A 6,586-nucleotide genomic window follows, 5' to 3' on the forward strand; every position below is an offset into this window, starting at 1 on the left:
TACTCACTCACTCTAAATGGACAGTCCGGTCCTTTGCTTGCAGCCTTTGTGAGAAGAGATTTAGTTCTCAATCTTTACTTAAAGTTCATCTACGTCGTCACAGCGGAGAGCGGCCATTCGGCTGCTCGTACTGTGACAAGAGGTTCTTGACAAAGCCAGTTTTAAAGTCCCATGTGCGCATTCACACCGGTGAGCGGCCATATGCCTGTACTTTTTGCGGCAAGAGATTCAGACAGTCATATACGCTGGCTGTTCACCTCAGGATGCATAAGAAAGAGAAGCCTTACCTGTGCAGCTCATGTGGTATGTCCTTTTGTAGCTCTGGGGCCTTGCTGGTCCACACACTCATGCACACAGGTGCAGCCTAATCAATGTGACATCTGTGGAAAAGGTTTTACCACAGCTATGCATTTGACACAACATCGGCGATACCACACTGGAGAGAGACCGTATGCTTGCTCACAATGTGACACATTGCTCAAATTTGAGACAGGACTGAAGAGACACATGAAGGCACAGGAGAGAAACCTTACCAGTGTTTAACATGTCACAAGACTTAACATGAGGGTACACCTCAAAGTCCATACAATCATCTAGCATACTGTTTTGACTTTTGGAGAATGTATAGTTAGTTAAAAAGAAAAGCCTGGTTCATTTCTACACCAGGGCAGGCTGTTAAAGTGTATTTCCATAACAGTAAAACATCAACATGTATGTAAACATGGACCAGAACACTCAAATGTTACATGTGGAGTAATGTGTACCTCATGTTTTAAGAGACCATAACATAACCCGGTCAGTTACTGTAGGTTCATGACTTCTGATACAATATATACCAAAATGAAAGAAGGCTGAAAAGTGAGATAGTATCAGACGTGTGGCTTAGAAGATATTGATCCTTTGTAACATAAGAATGTGAATGAATGTACTCTTTACCCAACCCATAAACATCTTTGATAAGATTGCTTTGTATTATTTATTGCGACTATGAAATGTAACGGGCATGCCATTTTACAGTTGACAAATATCACTACTGTGGAAAACTTTATGATGGGGATGTTGTTTGAAAAATATATCTTTGGCATTTATATTCATTTATTGGCTGGCATGTACTGAACAAAATTATAAACGCAACACTTTTGTTTTGGTCCCATTTTTCATGTGCTGAACTCAAAGATCTAAGACTTTTTCTACGTACACAAAAGGCTTATTTCTCTCACATATTGTTCACCAACCTGTCTAAATCTGTGTTAGTGAGCGCTTCTCCTTTGCCAAAATAATCCATCCACCTCACAGGTGTGGCATATCAAGATGCCGATTAGACAGCATGATTATTTTTTAGTAAACTTGGTGTACACAAACAATGTTCTTAGTACTGGATTTCATGTGAGGAGCCCCTGATACTTCCAGCAGAGTGATATATTGGCCAGCTCTAATTGCGTTGTAGTAGCGCTTTTCCAGTCTTAACAGCTACTCAAAGCGCTTTTACATAGTACAGAAACCATTCCTACACTGTAGCCAAGGCTGCTGAACATTTTGGGTTTAATTGTCTTACCTCCGATATGGGACTGAAGGGCAAAGGATCAAACTTACAATGTAGAGAGCTCCCAAAGGGTCCATGGACACACATCTGGTACACAATTAGCTGGAGAAGATAGGAGCATGGACCAATATGCTGCAGCAAACAAAGGGAATTACTGAGCAGGGCCTGATCTATGCCTCTAATCAGTTCAGGTGTGGCTTGACAGGTTGAGGCTAAGTCCCGCCCCCTAGGACTTGGCAGAAAGGAAGATTTTCTGCAGGTGCATAGCTGCAAGAATGAGCAAATCTAAGACAGAGACTAATTTACATGCTCCTAAAATTGCCAGATATCAGAAACTAATAGGGATAGTTCTTAAACTAACAGTATGTGGTGAATAGCCAGTATGTTCACCTTGCTACAACCTTGGTTGGGTGATGTAGCTAGCAGCAACAGGACTTCCTAACAAAACAATGTATGTCAGTTAAAGGCTACCTAAATGTTATACAGTCAGACAATAGCTGAAGTTAAGATTTGTACGTAAGCACGTGATGTGTAAAATTAAGTCTGAGTTCAGCAGTTTAGCAAACTTGTTGCTAGTTATTGAAATGTTTATTTTAGATAATCAATGTATTGTTGAATGTCTTGAGAGCGTCCAATCCTAGCAACTAGACTAAACCATTAGGTAACCAAAAGTCAGATATCAAAATTGTCCTCTTTAATGTTTCTGAAGGTTTTTCTAAAGTTCCAAAGGGACAAAATCTTCTGTTGGTATGCAGATTTTTTGAGCGAGTTCTTAACTTTCCAGCTTCTCGTTGGCAGGAAAAGATGGTGAAGCTGCCTTCTAACCACCGAGATGCTGAGAAAGCTCAGTGGCACACGGGTGAAGGAATATCTGGATCTGAGGCGAAACAAGGAGCCACTGAATGTTGGGAAGTGATCCAGTGCTGACATCTGTGCCCCATTCAGCATGACATATCTTCATCTTTGTACTATAGGCCTATGTGTAATTGGTGTCTAGCTCTGTGTGTATTTTTCTTTTTATTTCTTCTTTTGAGCAGAGCTGTTAGGGCACGCAAAATGAATTTTGGTGTGAACTGCCGATAAAGTTGTATCGTAGACCAAAGCACCTCTCTTCAATGGGGAGAAAACCCACTAGTGTCTCTGTTGTTACAGTAGGTTTTCCCAAAAATCCAACATGTCAAAGTCAACAATTTCAATATGAACACTGTAGTCGGATAAGTCTGAACAGATTAAAGCTTGGTTCATGTCTTATTCAGGACAAGCTGTTAACATGTGTCTTCATATCATATCCAAATTGATCGGAAATGTACTGTAACTACGGCAGGCTATAGTTTACTCATCCATTCCAGGCATTCACATTACATAACAAACTATGAAAACAACTTCTCTTTTTTTGTCACACCGCCTGGCAGGTGTGCAGTCATCACCAGAGGGAGACACACACCGGTCCTAGTCCAACCAAACGTGGACAAACACACCGACAAAGAGGCCTGTAAGAAAGTCACTTGCTTAAACTACCCTAATGGTGTTCCTCCCAGCACATAACTCAATAATTCATAACAGGCACTCATAAATTTCAATGAGTTTCTAATTAGGAGGAACCCACAGTAATTGTCTCTGAGGCAGTTCTAACAGGAGGAGGATCACGCTGACTGATTGACAGAGGATTTAATCCTTGTGGCAGATTGCCGCAAATCACCCAATTATAAGTAGAAGTTAAACGTTTGACCTTAATGATGATTATTTTGGCTTTACTGGATTATTTTACAATCATCAGAGAAAGTATGGGAGAGAATGTGTGACAAATGTCCCATCCATGAATCTTACATTTTCATCCATACTTAATCTTTTTCCTTGTTAGTGTTGATATTCAGGCCTTTTTGTGAAGCCCCTTGTGGAAATCAACTGTAGCAAAACTCCATATGTCTGGTTTAAAGTCTAAATGTTACCGCAAATCTGATAGAAAATAACATTGTAGAACTGTAAAGATGCGTTAACTCACACTTTTCATTAACTTTTGCTAACATGTTCTCAAACCTACTAAACTATTGAGGCAATTTGTGAAATTAATGTGTTTCTATTATTTTCTAAATGTTAAATGATCCAAAATAAACCAGCAATAGTAATATCGGTTGAAGCATGTAGTTGGAAACTGCTTAGACTCAGACTAATAACTTAAAATGTGAAATTATTTCTCCAACAGAATTTTAAGAATGTTAAGAAATTGGAAAATTCTGTGTCTGTAAGATAAAGCATTTTAGCTTTATTTAATTTATTCATTTTATTTAATGTACCCAGATTTTTCCAAGAATTTTCAAAGATTGACACCACTCTCATATTTGATTTTTCTACATGAAGTTGGAGCCAGGACATAATTAGCTTACAACTAATGAGTTGAAACAGCAGGTAGCTGCTGTCAAAAGGTGAGTATGTAAAAATGCAAATGTTCTCACGCTTAGATTTTCTGTACGTCAAACTATTCTGTCAAATAATTCCTTCAAAGATTTTTTAAAGATAATGAGATGATGTGAAGACATTATATTTTCATACCACTTGCCAGAAATATTCATTTTAGCATCCCAGGCACGTTCGCTTGACTGAATTACTACCAATACTTTGGGAAGATGAACAACATCACAGTGCAGTAAAGCAGTGTCATAACAGCAATCACTCAGTGGTGTTCATTTACAGCAGTAAAACAAAGGTCACTGACATCCCGAGTTCCGAGCGTCTCATGGATGTTAGGTACTGTTTACTGATGAAGGATAATTCAGTGAGATAACCCTTAAGGACGGTGGCTGGTGACTGTGGAGGGACATCCAGAGGTATTTTGTATGTGTGAAGGCACATGAGCTCTGGCTTGGCAGGAGACACTGGACAGGTGGATGCTCAGCCAGCCAAAGTCCCATTACTTGCTCTGGGGGCAGCAAGTGCTGAGTTTGTGTGCGCGTGCATGCATGTAGTAATTACTTTTTGTGTCTTTGTGTGTGTGTGTGTGTGTGTGCAGGCAGGGTGATTAGAGATGGGTAGCGGGTGGAGGGCTTGTCAGAAGTTATCTTCCCATCTCATCTCATCATAGGCAGTCTGGCGGATTCCCTCGATGGCTCAACAGCCCGACGCGGCGGTGCTGCTGTCAATCGGGCCGTCAACGCCTGCAGAAATCGATGCCAATCTCCCTTGGTTTCTATTTTTAACCGAGGCTCAGCACCCAGGCCTTTGATAAGGATGCTGCCTTCTTTTGGCTCTCCTCTTTGCCTCGGATGAGCACCCCCCCCCCCCCCCCCCCCCCCCCCCCCCCCCCCCCCCCAACCTCTTTTTCCACCCTTGCTGATGAGAGGTGATAAGAGACAGATGAGATGAAGCTAAAAGCACAGCACCTGCCTGACACTCTGAAAGGCGCTTTCATGGTGGAGAAAATGATGATTGTTAACACTATTACAAGCAGTCAGAGCTATGCGGGTTGTAATATTATTAATCAAGACATGATCAGTTTCATTGGTGGTTATAATTTTTAACTGGTACTTCAGCTACCACTAGGCTACCAATAATAATAATAATAATGACAAAAATATAAATGGAACACATATTATTTAGCTTCCAAAACTAAAATTTGTAATTGGTAATGGGAATAAAATGCACTTGGGAATAAGAGCAAGTAGGCTTTTTCAGGATGTGAAGTTTTTTTTTTTTTTCACATTATTTAAGTATTTTGACGTTTTCAGGACAAAAAAGGAAATTTAAACATCAATAATACCATGACAACTGGACAAACTCCATCTGCTGATGACGATCATGCGACATGATCAAAAGCTCCAGCACAGCTACCAAGTGCATATTTGGTGTAACAAATCATAACGTATCAGTTAATTGTATGTGTTTTCACATCAAACTTAAGTCTGTAAAAAGTAACAACTTACTACATTAAGGTGTGGATACACATACAGATGAGAGACAAAACTCTTTCAAAGGGACATATCCCTATCCATAGGCCATGAGAGGGTCACTTAATGGTTTGATGATTCTAAAAACTATGTAAATCTGAGATGGGATTAAATGGGTATGGACCCTAGGTTCACTGTGTGTCAGTTGATTTTTTGGTAATTTGATTGCTTGCACATTTTATGTTGATAGTACAGTATTCTCTGGGTTTTGCCTCATTATGTAACATTATGGCCATATCTTGTAGAAGGTGAGTCAAAATCTAGTTGTAAAACTATTACTTTAGTCTCTAATGTGCTCACATGGTGTATTTGCCTAAATAATAGTGTGTGTTCATGAATATTAGCACAAACTAACTGACACACAGAAAACCTTGGGCCAGGTAGTATGCCAGTAGTGCTGCTGGGTTTCTGGGTCAATGTCCTAGGTTGAAGTGCCTATAACGTAAACCCTGGAAGTTTTCATGTTTTATTGTTTTACAACATCATGTCAAAGTAGATTTCACGGTCACACTTAGAGTTAAAAGTATACAGGTACATGTCCTTTATTATTGCACACTTAAATAATTGGTGTTGCAGCTAATTGAGCTTTTCACAGCCATAGCATGAAAAGCACAGGTAAATCAAATTCCATTACCATCCCAGTAAGCTGTGACAGTGAGCCAGCATGCGCAACCTCAACCCTGACACCTGAGGGGGACTTTGGACAAACAGTGTTCATTCTTATACATTTTAAGTATTGTGTATTTTTAAGTTTGAGAGCCTTGTAGAATCTGCTAAGGAGCATTAAAGCGGTTGTGGAGACACTTCATGTTGTTTTTTTCTCCTTTAATTTATCACCCATCTGTTTATACTGGAACAGAAAATACCCAAGTAGTATACCCAAGTGTCAGCAACGCAGTACTTTGATTAAGCACAGTACAAGACAAAATGTACTTATCAGCACCGGCTGTTGTTTCTCCTCCTACGCTTGTACTTGACTTCCATGTCTGTTTTCTAGATGGGATGGGATCTCCTCTCCCCTACGGACTCGCCGGTGCTTTGTCAACGCTCAGTCTATGTTGCAAAAGGAACTCCTGGAAAATAAATTCCATCCCCTCATGAG

The 6,586-nt window shown here is 40.0% G+C and overlaps 1 protein-coding gene across 2 annotated transcripts in view; it reads left to right on the plus strand.

Annotated features, from left to right (window-relative positions):
- Nucleotides 1-962, plus strand: part of LOC117938609 (zinc finger protein 2-like) — a 14,525-nt gene extending 13,563 nt beyond the window's left edge. Inside the window, exon 10 of one of the 2 annotated variants that reach the window (XR_004655449.1) lies at nucleotides 59-962. The gene's annotated coding sequence lies outside the window, so the exon portion shown is untranslated. Of the gene's footprint in view, nucleotides 1-16 lie in introns of both variants that reach the window. The other variant, XR_004655448.1, reaches the window with a different exon arrangement.
- Nucleotides 963-6,586: the final 5,624 nt, after the last annotated feature.

The sequence above is a fragment of the Etheostoma cragini genome, chromosome 23, assembly GCF_013103735.1.
Source record: "Etheostoma cragini isolate CJK2018 chromosome 23, CSU_Ecrag_1.0, whole genome shotgun sequence".
Lineage (NCBI taxonomy): Eukaryota > Metazoa > Chordata > Actinopteri > Perciformes > Percidae > Etheostoma > Etheostoma cragini.